Source organism: Phocoena phocoena, chromosome 10, assembly GCF_963924675.1.
Source record: "Phocoena phocoena chromosome 10, mPhoPho1.1, whole genome shotgun sequence".
NCBI classification, from domain to species: domain Eukaryota; kingdom Metazoa; phylum Chordata; class Mammalia; order Artiodactyla; family Phocoenidae; genus Phocoena; species Phocoena phocoena.
This window is the reverse complement of record NC_089228.1, coordinates 88,530,838-88,548,024: the sequence shown is the minus strand read 5'-3', so window position 1 is coordinate 88,548,024 and position 17,187 is coordinate 88,530,838. Positions and strand designations below refer to the sequence as shown.

The window sequence follows — 17,187 nt, the reverse complement described above, 5'->3', positions numbered from 1 at the left end:
CTTAAATTCCATATATATGTGTTAGCATACGGTATTTGTCTTTCTCTTTCTGACTTACTTCACTCTGTATGACAGACTCTAGGTCTATCCACCTCACTACAAATAGTTCAATTTCGTTTCTTTTCATGGCTGAGTAATATTCCATTGTATATATGTGCCACATCTTCTTTATCCATTCAGCCGATGATGGACACTTAGGTTGTTTCATCTCCGGGCTATTGTAAATAGAGCTGCAATGAACATTTTGGTACATGACTCTTTTTGAATTATGGTTTTCTCAGGGTATATGCCCAGTAGTGGGATTGCTGGGTCATATGGTAGTTCTATTTGTAGTTTTTTAAGGAACCTCCATACTGTTCTCCATAGTGGCTGTACCAATTCACATTCCCACCAGCAGTGCAAGAGTGTTCCCTCTTCTCCACACCCTCTCCAGCATTTATGATTTTTAAGTTCAATCTAGCTTGGGCCTCCAGAGATTGACAGGATACCCAATCTCTCTAAGGGATCCAGATTACTTAGTTCTGGTAATAAACCCCTCTTGGCGAGGGAGCTGCCATACGTGACCCGTCCATGAGGTGGCCCTCTTGTGGCTGCTTGCGCTCCGTCACTGCCTTCCTGTAGACCCACGTGGTCACCGCTCAGGGCTCCCATCCTCTCCTGTGACGATGCCATTGCTGGTCCAGATCTCTGTGCCGAGTGGCTCTTTAGGACAGGATGATGAGCACATTCTCAGGGTCCACAGCTCTTGGTTTACATTTCCTTGCTTGGCTGTTCCCACCACCCCAGTACACCCACGTTATCCACCCTACACCAGAACCACATCTCCATCACTCTGCTCTTGTGGAGTTGGGGTTACATTTCTAGGCTCTCCCTTTGCCATGATGCTGAGACCCCCTCTGGAGGCCCTTGGTGTCTTTTCCTGCCAGCAGACCTCAGTCAGTCTCCTCCAATCCAGCAGAGACTAGTTTGTGGATACCTACTTACTTTACATTAAAGTTATTCTTCCCAGAGCCATGGAAACCTCCAAGAGGACTCGCCATCTCTAGGATAGAGACGAGATTGCAAATTTTAAATAATGACCTACTTTTGTTAAAAAATAAAAGTTAACAATTCTGATTTACCCAGATACCCGTTTCACATGGCACGTCTCTGTAAACAATGAGCAACAGTAAGAGAAGGGAGGGACCCAAAAGGAGGGACTGGGAAAGAACTCTGAGAAGTGCAGCTTTTGTAGTCAGCATCCCGTGAAGCAGATACAGTCCCTGGCTAGAAATCATTTTGTCAGGATCCAAGTTTTCAGCTGAGGCTATGGGAAATTCTGGTGGTGTGTGGCTAGGGGGGTGTCCATCATCACGACAGAAGGGATAGATAGTGCAGAGCCACCCACCCAGCGATCAGCTCTCCACATATGGCGGCCACATGCCCAGAACTGCCCTTCCTGCTTCTCCCAGCTTGGATACGAAAGTGAGGGCCAACCACAGACTGCCTGGGGGTGGGGGTGAGGCTGGGAGTGAGAATGTCCACCCCACAGCATCACAGAAGAGCCAGCAAGTGGGAGTGCCTCTGAGACTGCTGAGTGATTTTTCAAAGAGAAAGGGCAGCTTTGCAAACAGCGTGGGGAAAGCAAGCTGGATTGATGAGTAAGGAGCAAAACATTCTAGAAAAACATCACCATTTCTTGCACAATCAACCACTGAATATGTGTCATCAAACACGAGATCATCCTTACCTGGCAATAACACAGCTGAAATAGATCATTTAAGTAATTTTTCATTGTGACTGGGCCCAACATGGCCTTTAACCATCCCGTAACAAGAATACCGACAGTAGCCTGAAGTACAGAAAAAGTTTATTTTCTTCATAATCAGATGAAAGTGTTGTGGGTACAGAGCCAGAGAACAGCCTCATATTGGAATTTTGGGGTGCCTTAAACGTAAAACAGCTTTTTAATTTTTTTTTTTTTACAGTAACTGTACCATCCCAGTAAACTTTTTGAGATGAAATGAAGAATTTAGGTTTCACTGGGAAATCTACATTCAACTTGAAGAGGGTACACAGTATCCTCAACTTTGTTATTCTCTGAAGATGAGTCCTTTGAGAATTAGGATCCTGTTTTTGCTTTGTAGTCATCGCATGTGTCAAGGAAAACATTCAAGACAAAGCCACAGATTGACTTCAACCACAACAGCCTGAGGTACAGAGCATGAAATATGCAATATGTGTAACTCCTGGACCCAGCATCCTACTTAATGAAAACCCAGGAAGGGGACTTGCTGATCCTTGGTTTCATAATTAGAAGTTTTGCAGGCACAAACCAAGTCAAGAGAAAAGGTACACTTTTATAACTAGTGGTTGCTATAATTAAAGTTATTAGTTAAGGAAGGGCCATTACTCGGGGGCAAAACAATCAGAAGGAAGTTTTAGCAATTAAGTCAAATTCACTGTGGTTGTGAGGGTTTGGGTTTTTTGTCCCCTTTTCTTTCTGGAAAACAAAACAACCTCAGGCAAGTGTTCTGTACTTTTCAAAGAGCATCTTGACTCCACAGTGGCTGGAGAGCAAACAGCGAATGGTGAACTGTGCTGTTGATTCTATCAGCAGGTTAATTAAGAAAGCTGTTAGTGATGATAAAAAAAAAAAAAAAAAGCCAGCACATTTTCAATTCATATTGACAAAATCCATGACCTAGGCAGAACTGATGTTTGTTCAATACTAGGAAGACATGCTAGAGGCATTTAGAGGAAAAGGCCGACACAGAAAGCTGAAAGTCCGGTACAGGATGTCCCCTGCCCTATTAATAATGTTAGCAGAACTGATCGTTTGAAATTCCACGTGCTTTTCCCTCTCATATAAATTATGTAAGCGGAAGCATTCAAGACCTCAGATTCACTCTGAAAAACCCAGTTCACTCATAATGGAGTCGTCGTGAAATAGGGCTAGTTTGGTAGTTGGGAAACTGAGTTCTAGTCGGGGATCTGAAGCTAATGTGTTACGTGGTTTGGGACAGTGGGTTTGACTCTGCATTTCGACTTCTAGACTATGCGTACCTTCAACACAGTCCAGTCTCAGGAGCACAGAAAACCCACCTTTCCCGTGTAGCATTTTCCACTGGGGGAAATCTGTTCACAACTCCAGTATGGGATGGTAGGAATGCATTGCCCTCAGGGCAGTGGCACTGAGTGGGACCATCCTTCTGCAGGATAGAGTCACTCCATCTGCTGCTGGGGGGCTGGGCAAAGACTGATGAGTTTGAGATGAGACCATATTGCAGGTTGTCCTATGTTTGCAAACCCTGAAGTCAGACCTTGATCAGGAAAAATCTCCCAGTTCCCTAGTTAGGCTTTTATTTCATTGACCTTGGGGTTGGCTGTCCTGTTTCTCTTTCCATGGCCATTAGTCATTCCCAGCCCCCCCAGAATTTATCCCCTTGGGAACACCACAAACTGTTTCCTCATGCTACCAGCAAGTTACAAGTGCTTATGGGATTGCTTTAGGGGACATGGAAAAGGAGTAGAGGGAGTAAAAGGGTTCCTCCTAGACCTGGCATTGACTCTTGCTCCCTGATCCCTTTCTCCCTTAGGGAGGACACCACTGGTGAATCCCCAGTCCCCAGTTGGGACGGGCCCAGGGCAGGAGCCACCACAGAAAAGAGAAAGCGAGAGAGAAGGGACCTCTCTCACGAGGCTCTAGGATATAAAGGAGATGTAACTGACATACCTCTGACTGCAAATGAGGTCAGAGGCACTCCACATGTTATTTTGACAGTTACTCACCACCTCAGAGTTGAGTTAACAGCATCATTTCTCACGGCCTTTTCTGTCTGTCAATATTTGAGCACCTTTAGTGACTTAAGCTCTAAACTTAATCCTGTGATATTTTGGACCCTTCAAAAGTCTGGTGGTAAAAGATACAAATATTGACTCCCAAAAGTGAGTTCAGAGATTTGATTGAGAAATTAAAATGCACTTAAATAATCTCACTCACTCCGGTTTATAGAAAGCAAGGATATTGTGTATTTGGATGAAGTGGCTAGGTGGTGTATTGAAAAACCCAAATGAAAACGAGGAGAGAGACCTTATAAGTTACATGGAAGGACCACAGGACATTCCTGGGAAGGTCTTAACAGCAAGAGTAAAATGGACAATAGGAATTGGAATGAATAGAGTTGGAAGAACTGAGCTCAGAAAGTATAGAAGGAGGTGGAAGCTCAACTTGGGGAGCTAAACACACCACAAAGTAAATAAAAGCAGAATCTCAAAACTAGGATCTGTGCCAGAGGCACAGACACGGACTCTTTATTGCTTTTAAAGGATGACAGTTGAAGTAGCATGGGACTTTATTGGTTATTTATCTCCATTCCATCCTGTTTGCATCTCAGATTTGCTTCATATGATGGTAAAGCTTAACTTGTACAGTTATTTTGACCAAATGCCAGGCAGAAGGATGGAGGAAGGGGTGCCTCTAAAAATGGAAAGTAAGGGAAGCTAGTGAACATTTGACATTGGGTTTTTTTTGACAAGTAGTCATACTACTTTCAGGTACATGTGCATTTTCTCCATTTTCACAACCTCTTTCTTCTAAGTCTCTAAATATCATTCTCTGATTATATCGTTTCCCTGCTCAAAATCCGTAAGTCTTTTCATGTCTGTGGAATGAAGTCCAGCTATCTCAGCCTGGCCCTTGCAAAAGCTCTTCATTATCCAGATCCACACGTGTTAAACCAAAATACATAGCAGGCCTATGCCCATACATAGAAGGCATGTGACAAGTGTTGGTCCCCTTAGTGGATGTTAGTTTTTTCCATCTGGTATCCATTTCTTTTCCTCCTTCCTTTATCCTAAGATGACCCTTATTTTTCTTAGATCTCCCTTTATCCAACACTTGGAAATATGTCTCAGGGGAAGAGGGAGGCTCTGGTTGGTCTAAGAATAATCCAAATCCCCCTGCTAGTGACTGGTTTAGGAATGTGCTTATAACACAGTTCTGGCCAATGAGATGTGAGGAGAAGTGTGTCAGAGGCCTCTGGAAGTTTCCTTGCTTTTGAGAGGGTCTTAGGGAGAAGCGAAGTCTGTCTTTGGATGCTTTATGTTTGACTGGGTTTCCTGGAAGTAAGCCAACCCCAAGAAGAACAGAGAGATAGAAAGAACCTGGGTCATTAATGGCATCCCCAAGCTGCTGAAGCAACTACTAACTCTCAAGTCTTCCCTGCCTCTGGAGACCCTGTTATATTAATATGATACAATTTTCTATTTTAAATCAGAGTCAGCCTTTCAGCTACTTGCAGCCAAAAGCATTGTACACAATCTTGTTCCATTTTTATTTTCTGTTTCAACCTAATTGCAATCTGGATCTTTACCACTTCAGGGTCCCCAGCCAAATGCATCTGCGCTACTCTATAAATGCCCCTCAAACTCCCTCCCTCCCTCTACCCATCTACTGAAATCCTCACCATTAAAAACCTTATTAAAACATCATTACCCCTAAGAACTCTTTCCTGATAACCCACTCTCCTCCCAGCTGCCAGAATGTTTTCCCTTCTTCTTCGAATTCCAAAAACCCTTTCCTTACACCTCTTCGGTCATTTTTCCTATTCGGGCATCATAGTTATTCGTGTGAACGTCATGTCTTTTTCTAATTGGAAAGTCCTGGGTTGTATCATTTATAGTTTTGTAGTCACCTCCCATCTAGAATAGAGTCTGTTTTTTATATAAAGCACTTGAAATTTGTTGAAGGAATCAGATATTACTAGACTGATTTACCACCCACCCTCTGAGAACTCCATGGACACTAATTGGTGTAGTAATAAAGTAAGAACACTAATTACGCAGTTGATTCTTTAAAATGTCGCCTCCGTGTGAGAAATGTACGAAATGAAATTTTTAAAGAATCTGGTCCCTCTAGTAGGGCGATTGAGTGAAATTTAATGATGACAATTGAATGACATTGTAAACAATAGTATCAGTTCACTTAGAAAGCTCTTTGCATTTAAAATGCAAGAGTAAATCGCCTAAGGAACTTGGCTATGTTTTTTTCAGTTGATTGGAACAGTCAGATGCCCAAATTTCAAAAGCAAAACGGAAACGGAAGACAGTGCAGAAATTGTGCTCCCAACTCATCTGATGAAATATTGGCTCGTTGGATTTACAGTACTGTGACAAACCTAAGGAATTAGGAAACTGACATCTTGGTTTGAGAGGAAGGCAATATATTGTACTGTTAAGTAGCAATAGAAAAATGACTCTTAAATCAGAAATCATGGGTCAATAAACTTGCATTTCTCTTTTATGGGATCTTTTAAAACAATGACATTATTTGTTGATCTCCGATCCAAGTCTGACTGTAAGGATGCAATTAAGATTGGAGAGACATTTTAACTTCATCATATTTTATTGATTTTAATTAATTTGAAATATTCTATACATGCAGAAAAACACAGACGCTAACATTTCAGACACCCCATATACCCAGCATCCTGATTTAACATGATAATATTTGGCTACATTTGTAATATTTATTTTATATTTTAGATCTCATCCTTTTGTGTGATACTCAGAATAAAGTTCTACTCAGATTTTGAATTCACTAATTCATTATGATTTCCTTGAGTTTTATTTTTAATTTAGGCAAAATTTATATAGAGTAAAATGCACAGTAAATAAGTGTAAGTCCAATGACCTCTGACAGACCTACACATCTGTGTGTAAATAAACATCCCAATAAAGATGTACATTTTCACCACTCTAAAAAGTTTGCTCGTGCCATGTTGCCGTCAATCCCTCTCAAGAAGCACATCCTGTTCTATCACAGCAGATTATTTTTGTCTGTTCTTAAATGTCATTTAAACGAAATCATATGGTATATTCTCTTCTGTGTCTGACTTCTTCAGCATGACAAAATGGGTTTAAGATTTATCCATGTTGTCACACGTTTTAGTAGTTTTTCTCTTTAGGTTGGTTGGTAGTTTTCAATTGTATGAATAGACCACAGTTTCTTTGTCCATTCTTCTGCTGATGGACTTTAGGGTGAGTTTGGGATTATGCATAAAGTTACAATGAACATTCTTGTGCATGTCTTTTGTGGATGTGTGTTTTTATTTTCTTGAGTTAAATACTGAGAATGGAATTGCTGAGTCATAGGGAGGTACATTTTTAACTTTATAGGAAGCCAACAAATTTTTTTTTCCATAGGAGTTGTACGATTTATATACCCAGCAATGGTCTGAGCATGCCAATCACTGCACATTCTTGCCAGTATTTGATGGTTGTTAGTCTTTTTAATTACCATTTTTTTAGTGGAATGAGTGGCTTCTCATTGTGGTTTTAATTTGCATTTCTTTGTTGACTAGGAAAATTGAACACTCCTTCATATGTTTTTCTTTTATCATTTTAATCTACTCTGGTGAAGTGTCTAAGCATTTTGCCCATTTGAAAATAAGTTTTTCTTTCTTTCTTTTTTTTTTTTTTGGTAGTATGCGGGCCTCTCACTGTTGTGGCCTTTCCTGTTGCGGAGCACAGGCTCCGGACGCGCAGGCTCAGCGGCCATGGCTCACGGGCCCAGCCGCTCCGCGGCATGTGGGATCCTCCCGGACCGGGGCACGAACCCGTGTCCCCTGCATCAGCAGGCGGGCTCTCAACCACTGCGCCACCAGGGAAGCCCTGAAAATAATTTTTTCTTTTTTAAAATGTTAATTTGTAGTGGATTTTATGTATTTTGCATTCAAGCCCCTTGAGATATGTATATCTATCTACTTATCTATTTATATATACATAATTTTTCTCTTGTGACTTCCCTTTGTATTTTCTTAATGGTACTTTTTTTTTTTTTTTCAATGGTACATTTTGATTAGTGGAAATGTTTAATTTTTATTTCTCCTTTCCTACTTTCTCTGGAGTTAATAAAATATTTTTTAGTATTCTATTTCCTCTATTGGCTTTTTAAAAAAACAGCTTTATTAAGGCATATTTGACATACAATAAACTATACATATTTAAAGTGTACAATTTTATGTTTTGTCATATGTATACACCTGCAAAGCCATAACCATAACCAAGATGATAGACGTGTCCATCACTCCTGAAATTTCCTCAGTGCTCCTTTTATAATCTTTCTCCCCATCTCTTCTCCTCCCTGTTTTCTTTTAACCCCAGGCAGTAACTACAGATATGCTGTCACTGTAGATTAGTTTGCGTTTTTTAGAATTGTATACAAATGGAATCATACTCTATATACTCGTTTTTGTATGGCTTCTTTCATCAGCATACGGAATTTTGGTTCATCCTTATACCTGAGTATATCAATAGTTCGTTACTTTCTGTTACTGAGAAGTATTCCATTTGTTTATCCATTCATCTACTGATGAACATTCGGATTGTGTTGTTTGGGGCCATTACAAATAGAATTTCTATGAACATTTGTGTGCAAGTCTTTGTATTGACACACGCTTTCTTTGTTCTTGGGTTAATATCTGGTAGTAGAATGGCTGAATCCTACAACAGGTATATGTTTAAAAAACTGTCAAACTGTTTTCCCGTGGTTGCATCATTTTATATTGCCATCATCAGTGTAGGAATGTTTCAGGTACTCTACATCTTCACCAACACTGATATGGTCATTATAAGTTTAGCCATTCTAATAGACATTTGTGGCATCTCATTGTGGTTTTAATGTGCATTTCCCTAATGATGAAGGTTGAACATTTTTTTAAAATTTGCTTATTTTCTTTGGCGAAGCATGTGTTCAAATCTTTTGACCATTTTTTAAAATTGGGTTATTTTCTTGTTATTGAATTTTGAGAGTTCTTTATATTTTCTGGATACAAATCTTTTATCGGACATCGTTTGCAAATATTTCTCCCAGTTTGTAGCTGGTCTTTTCATCTTCTTCATTATCTTCTCATAAATGGCAGAAGTTTCCATTTCTGATTATGTCTAATTTATCAATTTGTCTTTTTAGGGATCTTGCTTTCGTTGTTGTATCTAAGAAATCTTTGCCTTACCCAGGGTCACAGAGGTTTTCTCCTATGTATTCTTCTATAAATTTTAGAGTTTTGGTTTTATATTTAGATCTGTGACCCACTTTGAGTTAATTTTTGTATGGACAGAAGTTAACTTTTGCATATGAATACCCAATCGTGATGCAACATTTGTTGGACGTCTATTGACTTTTTAGGTATTCCTCTTTGTATATTTTTTTAAACTGTTGCTCTAGGGATTTTATTATGCATTCTTAATTTGTCATAGTCCACTACCACTTCAGGTAAAATATGAGAATCTTGCAGTAGTATCACTCCATATGTTGCCACTCCATTCTTCATGAATTGTCATATATTTTGCTGCTATTTACGTTATAAAAATCCACAACAAAATGTTATTATAGTTAATTTAAATGATCAATTTTGTTTTAAAGAAATTTAAAACATAAGAAAGCAGGCTTTTCAAAATGTACCCACGTATTTACTAAGGGTGGTGGTAGTGACCTCTCTCTGTATAACTGAGTTTCCATCTGTTGTCATTTCTCTTCAGTCTGAAGAACTTCCTTTAAGAATTTCTTGAAGTGAGGATCTGCTGGTTATGAATTCTTTTAGCTTTCTTTTCTCCAAAAATATTTTTTTAAACCTCATTTATTGAAGGACATTTTCACTGGCTGTTGAATTCTAGGTTGACAGTTTTCTCTCTGTGTTTTACACATACCATTAGATTGTTTTCTGACCTTCATTGTTTCCTGTGAGTAGTAGTCATTCATAATTCTTATCTTTGTCCCCTGACACACAGTGTTTTTCTTTTCCTCTGAGTGCTTTATAATTTATCTTGATTTTTAGTACTTTGTGATATACTGAACTATGATTTTCTTAATGTCTTTCATCAAATGTGGAAAATTCTCAGATACTAGTGCTTAAATATTTTTTTCTCTTCTCTCTCCTCTCCTTCTTCATCTCCACTTAACACTGTGTTAGATCACTTTATATTGTCCCACAAGTCACTGAGGCTTTGTTTTTATTTCAAAAACTTTTTTCATGTTCAGCAACTTGGACATTTTCTATTGAGCTGTCTTCAAGGTCACTGATCTTTCTTCTGTCGCGTCCAATTTATTTAATAGCAAATTGCTTATCCAGGCGATCTTTTATTGAAGATTTTATATTTTTCAGCTTAATATCCATTGGCTCTTTTTTATTGCTTTTATATATTGTCTAAGATTCCCCACCTCTTACATCATAGTTATTCATGCTTTATTTCATATCCTTAAGGATATTTATAATAGGTGTTTTAAAATCCTCATATACTAATCCTAACATCTGGGTCTTTCAAGGTCTGTTTCCATTTTTTCTCCTTGATTCTTTGCAGGCTTAATAATTTTTTATTGCATGCTGGACATTGTAGATGATACATAGGGAGAAGTGATTATGTTGTCTCCCTTTAAAGGGTGATAAGTTTTGTTTTGGTGGTATTGAATAGTGACATAATTGGTAGATCTGGATCTAGTCAGACTTTGTTTTAAGGTTTCTTAGAATAGTCTATTACTATTTTTGCCCTAAGTCCTAGGGAATGGCTTTTATTCTAGGACATAAATTTTACTAAGATATGGCTTTTCTAGGGTTTCAGTTGGATGCCTGATGTTTTCAGTGAGGAGTGTCCACTCTGGCTGGGCCACAATCCCAGATTCTCCAAACTCTGTGTGCTCGCTAATAACTCTGTTCAGCTCTCAGCTTCCCAGCAGCAGAACTCACAGATTCAGGCTTTGTACCTGTGCTTCTCAGTTCTTGGCCCAGGATCTGAGGGAGTGGCCATCCAGTTTTCTTGGGCCCCAGCTCTGTGGAGCTACCCCTTTCTCTGGCCACGCCCCCACGAATTTTAGCTGCCTCCAAAACACATTCTGAAGAATAGTGGCAATATGGACAGCTCTATCTTATTTCTGATTTTAACAGAAATTTCTTTAGTATTTCATTGTTAGCTTCCAGTAAATATTCTATCTTGTTTTAAAATCTTCTATTTTTATTTTACTTAGAGATTTCATCATGAATGCTTACTGAATTATATCAATTACTCTTTTGTCATATATTGGTACAGTCCTATATTTTCCCCTTAATTTATTAATGGAATAAATTATGTTGATAAAATTCCTAATGCTCATTCTTAGGTTTCCGGAAAAAATCCTTATTTTATACACTGATAGGTATGCTTTTCAATTTTTCAAGCCTTTAACATTTAAATGAATAAAACAGAATAATAAGCTTTAAAATACAGGGTGCTTAAAAGAAAAAAGGACAAATACTTCTTAAATTTCAGTCACTTTGCCTTAAACATACAAAGGCAAGTTGATTATTAACAGTTAAAAGAAATTTATACTGTGTCTCTCTACTTGTGCTACTAAGACAATTACATTCAGCTTTCTTGAAGTATAATTGATGACAACTGCACGTTAAAGACAATTGTCTTTGATATTGTGAAAAGAATTTAGCTACCACTTGGGAACCAAGTGACCTTGTTTAACTCACCCTCTCAGAGCTTGTTACCTTCTCTGTAAGATGGGGGTGGAAATCACACCTACCCTGCAAGGTTAACGTGAGCATTAAGTGTGATGATGGGTGGGGGTATGTTTTGAAAGTGCTAAGCTGTTGTTGGTGGCTTTTTTTTTTTCTTTTCAGAATTGCTCTACTGTATTTCTTTTCCCTCCTTTTTCCCCTCTTTTAAAACATTAAGACTTCCGTGTCTTTTTAAAAGCAATTTAAAGTTCACAGCAAAATTGAGACGGAGGTACAGAGATTTCCCATATACTTCCTGTCCTCACACACGCATAGCCTCCCCATTATCAACATTCCCCCACCAGAGTGATGCAGTTGTTACAAATGATGAACCTACATTGATACATCATAATCACCCAGAGTCCGTCCTTTACCTTAGGGTTCACTCTTGGTGTTGTACGTTCTGTGGGTCTGAACAGAAGTATAATGACATGTATCCACCATTATAGTATCATACAGAGTATTTTCACTGCTCTAAAACTCCTCTGTGCTCTGTCTATTCATCTCTCTCTCTCCAAACCCCTGATAACCACTGTTCTTGTATTGTCTCTTTAGTTTTGCCAAGGAGTTGGGTTTTTTAATTAATTAAGTAATTAATTAATTATTGGCTGCGTTGGGTCTTAGTTGCGGCAAGCGGGATCTTTCGTTACAGTGCGCGGGCTCTTCATTGCGGTGGCAGAGCTTCTCTAGTTGTAGCGTGCACTCTCCAGAGTACGTGGGCTCTGTAGTTACAGCATGTGGGCTCTCTAGATGTGGCACATGGACTAAGTTGCCCCGCGGCATGTGGGATCCTAGTTCCCAGACCAGGGATCGAACTGGCGTCCCCTGCATTGCAAGATGGATTCTTAACCATTGGACCACCAGGGAAGTCCCTGCCATGACTATTCTTTATTACCTGTGGTCCCCAAGGACTACACAGCTGACATGGGACATTCCTTGTTAAGGAAAGGGCAGTAGGAAGATTCTCTCTTGAGCCTTGTTGTCACTGTCCACTATTAGATTTACTGTCCTGGCTGCTGGGCAGGACCCCCGAGGGTCCTGTTATTGTTTGGAGAGGCGTAAAATGGAAGAAGAAATCCACTCTCACTTCCTGAAAAAGAAGGAAAAAAGGAAAAGGGAAGAGAAAATTCATTTGTCCCTGAGAAGAAAAGGAGGAAAGAAATTTAAAGGAAATTCACTTCTGAAGACTAGGACTGTAGCAAAAGCAGAGTTCTCACCCTGCTTCCAATATCCCCGTTAGGACTATTTCATTGTTTTTCCTAGAGAAATAATGGGAAATGATTTTAATACTCCAATTCAACTACCTTAACATTTAAATAAATTTTTAGAGGCAGGCTTGGAAACCTAACCATCTAAAGAATTTTTTTTAATGCATTGTATATTAAAGAAGCATACAAACAAAAACCTTGCAAAGATGTTTTGTAACTTAATTCACCTTTCTGTCTCTACCCAGACGCTTCATCTACACCTCATCAGCTCAAGCTCGAAATGCCTAAAGACATGACAGCAATGCTTATGAAGGGTTCTATTGAATGGCTGAAGAATGCCGATCAGATATCAGGATGTATAGCAGAGGAAAGCAGCTGTTCTGTTCTGGAGCCATGGAAATGCTTTGGAATGGTTTTCGAGGAGCAGTCAGCAAACCTCCAGGTGAGTGTCAGATACTCAGGGCTGCCCTGACCCCAGACAATAAGAATAGTGGAGAGTTGTGGACAATTTCAGAGCTGAGGGTGTCCAGAGAAAATCCCAATAAGGCTACCCTTTGGCTAGGTGGCCAAAGTTTTACATGTACCAAAACATATTGAACAAATGTGCACATATAGCCTCAGCTTGTGACTCTGGGCAGTAAAACTATTAAATTGCAATATTAGGACTCAAGTATATTCACTTGAACTAATTTAACTTACGTTTCAGATAATGAGTCAGTTAAGTTCCTGGAATTTCGCTCCTCTTATTTTTCTTTCTTCTGAATTTAAATCCTAGTTCACCTAAGAGATTTCAGTTTTCTGGGAGATCTGATTTGTCTAAAATAGATGTAAAGAGAAGCCCTCTATATTTATAACCAGACCAGACCAGAGCATGGTCAGTGGTGAGAGAAACATCCCCATGGTTCAACTCTATAGCCCTGAAGACAGCTAAAAGAGAATTTGGGTTGATAGGCAGCTATCTGTTGATGGAATGGTGCACTTAGAAGATCTTCTGCTTTCCATTTGTAATGTTATCTGTTTGGTTGGTAGCCAGTTTGTTGTGTTTCAGGAAAAATTCTGCAGAGATAAACATATGCTTCCATGTTGTCATTCTTCTGGTTTCCACAATCCAGGACATAGGCCTGCCCACTATTTCATTTATCTCCCTTTGGAGACTCAAAATTGATTTATTAAGTTGACTTAGCTTGGGCTGATGCAAAGAAAGGTCAAAAATTGTGATGGAAAAAGGATTCAGAAATAATGGTGGAAAAAGGATTAAACAAAGCAAGCAAATCAAGATGGCAGGAGAAAAGGAAAAAAAAGGAAGAAGTGAAAATGATGATTGATGTTGATGTTGCTGTTTTAACTGAGAAATTTAAAGGCTGCAAAACATTGAGAAATCAAATTAATGACCTGGAAAATAAACTCAGATTAAGAAATGTCAGATTGGAGGATAATCTTGATGGGGTAGAAGTAGGAGAAACAATGACTGTTCCCCGCCCTTACCGCACCCCCACGTAAAACGTTGCAAAACTGCTTTGGGTGAATAATTTTTAATTCCTTCCACAAGCCATATCTTAATTTCGCTAAAGCTTGATGCCGTGACAGAAATCTGTAGTTTATATGTGAGATGAGAAATTCTTACAGGGAAAAGATAAATATCTTAACTTCCTTTGGCCTCTGATGACTTTTTGTTTCTGTGGAGAAGCTGACAGAGCTACTGGCTTTGATTGTTTTTGATTATGTAGGGCTTAAACCAAAGTTGTTAAGGGTACTAAACAGTATGTGTCAAATGCTTATCTGGCTAACTCCAATTATCATAATTAAGTCACCTACTCCCTTGAACTATTATCTTGATAAGTATCTTTTCAAGATTGTGCTGAATCAAAAGAATTTTTGAATAGTAAAGAGAAAAGTATTTTAGAGAGGATGTGAGAGGCAAAACAGTTTCTTTGTTCCTGATCCTACTTGGAGATTCCCAGAAATTGTTCTAGAGTCACAGTGGCTGAACGGCCTTTTTTATTAATGGGACTGGGTGTGGTGCATAATTATTACACAAATAATAGATAACAGTTGTTGAACGTCTACTCTATGCCAGACATAGTTCTAAGTGCTTTATATGTATAAATTCAGTTGGTCTGCACTACAATCAAAAGTGGTAGGTATGGGACTTCCCTGGTGGTCCAGTGGTTAAGACTCTGCACTTCCAATGCTGGGGGCACGGGTTCAATCCCTGGTCAGGGAACTAAGATCCCACGTGCCATACGGCACCACCAAAAAAAAAAAGGGGGGGGGGTAGGTATGATTAGTGTCTCCATTTTAAAGATGAGAAGAGCGAGCTGAAGAGTTAGATCATTGCCCAGGTCACCCAGCTCTTACAAAAGAGGCAGGATTCGTATTCAAGTTATCCTGGCTCCAGAATCCACCTTTTCAACCACAATACTGTGGTTCTAAGTTATTTAAAGACACTGGGATTTTAAAAATAATCTATTTCTGGCCATGGGTGTAAAAATATATTCGTGTATCCCAGGAACAGTTTTGTTAGCAAGAGGAAGTCTCTTTTTTGTTACCCGTTCATTTTAAGTCAGTTTAAATACAAAACAAGTCAGAGTTTTTGCACCGCCAAAAAGAGTACAGTAAGATGTGGAGAAAGCCAGAGAGGCATGTGTTCAGAGGCACTTTGTGTTACCTTCCTGGCCTGAATGGGATCAAGGTTGATACTTTCCTTTTTAAAAAAGATGGAGCTAAAATTTAAAGAACTGATTTTTCTTGTTTTAATTCATTTTATTTCCTTTGACATTATGGCCTGTTTAAATCACACAGCAGCTGTGAGTGGTAAAAGAAATGCTTCAGTTCAGAGCAGAGAAGAGCGAACATGTTTTAAACCGTGGAGTCAGAAGGTGAGAAACTCCCAGGTTACCCGGAGCAGAGCTACTCTCAGAAGAGTGGGATGAGTTGGTGACTACACCCCTCGGTGCAACAGGAAGCGGTGTCTCCCAACATGACGGATCTCTCAATACCACAGCATTGGAAAGAGCCTTTGTTTTTTTCCACCCAAGGGATCATTTTGAATAGTCCCTCAAGATGGTTGAAGTGGCTATAATCTGGTCAATGTTCCTCAAAGTGTGGAGAGTACCCGTGAGGCAAAATAGAGAAGAGATTGGAAGCACAGTGGGAGAGACGAGCCTCACTTCCAACCCATCCACTACTACACCCATCACTTTTTTCTTCATGCCTTGCAAGGTACGATGCTGCTACCAAAGTGCAAGAAAGTGTCTTTGTGAGTTTGAGAGCTCAAACAGGTGAGGGGGAAAGGCACCTGAAGTAACAGTGGTAAGAGTTTAGAAACAATATTAGAAGCCGTGGAATTACATCAAAACTCAGTAGGATGGAATTCCATCAAAAGTACTCATCTTGGAGCCCACTCCTTAGAGCCAAAGGAAGGCTTAGCTTAGATCTCTATTTTCTACATTTATATGAGGAAAAAGGTATGATTTCTTTCTTTTTACAATGTTTCCTGGCTACAGAAAAAATAAATTCCTCAAAATTTTGCGTGCAGAGAGATCGATTACATAACTTTAAGAGTTATCTCTTCTCCAAAGAGAAGGTGTCCTTGCAATTTTATTAATTAATTTATTTGTGATATCATAGGTTAAGCCCGTATTTACTGAGAATGCTGATGGATGAAGCCATGACCGTGGACCAAGATTCCAGATTTTGTGCTTGAAGACACGGGCAAAGCAGGTACAAGGTCTCTCAGCAGATATTTTTATTTGTGAAACGGGACAACACTTCTGGTTGCTTTTCAGTGGTGAGGATTAATGCAGTGCATGGTACTTGGCTTGACAACCTGTGAGTAGAGATTTGAGGACTTAGGTGCTGCAATGAGCACGGCATTATTATCACTTGTAATTTTCTAAATTACGGAATTATTTGAGCGGCTCCGACTGCAGATTGCACGTGAAGCCTCTGAAAGGCATTTTACTTCCTGCTTTCTGGGATGGTAAAATTGTGATCAACTTTATGCAAATCCGAAACAGAGAGTAGAGTTTGGGTTAGATTTCGTATGAGACACGAGAGTTTGGATGACCCTCATTTTCAACATAGTCAATAAAATGCCAATTTACAACTGAGATGAAGAACTAAAATTCTACTGAAGATTTATCTTCTTACAAGGTGTAGTCTGTATATATTTCCCAAAATTATGTGCTTTATGATTTTGTCATAAAATTAATGCCCATTCATTCAAATATAGAAAAATAGAAATAAATATGTCTCTCTTAAAGAGTCAAGTACCTTGACCAATTTCACAAGCAGTGAGAATGGAAGCCGAGTTAGGAACCCAGGGAGTCTGATTTCCAAGCCAGTGCTATCTTTGCAACGTCACAGTTTAGAGTTTAGCTAATTTAGTATTTTGCTTTTTGTTTTCACTTAACATTGTGCCAAAGGCATATTTGACGTAAAACTTTCTTAGGGGGAGGTAT

The 17,187-nt window shown here is 39.2% G+C and overlaps 1 pseudogene; it reads left to right on the top strand.

Annotated features, from left to right (window-relative positions):
- The first annotated feature begins 1,419 nt into the window (after positions 1 to 1,419).
- LOC136129694 (large ribosomal subunit protein uL18-like) overlaps positions 1,420 to 17,187 on the top strand; it is a 33,185-nt pseudogene continuing 17,417 nt past the window's right edge.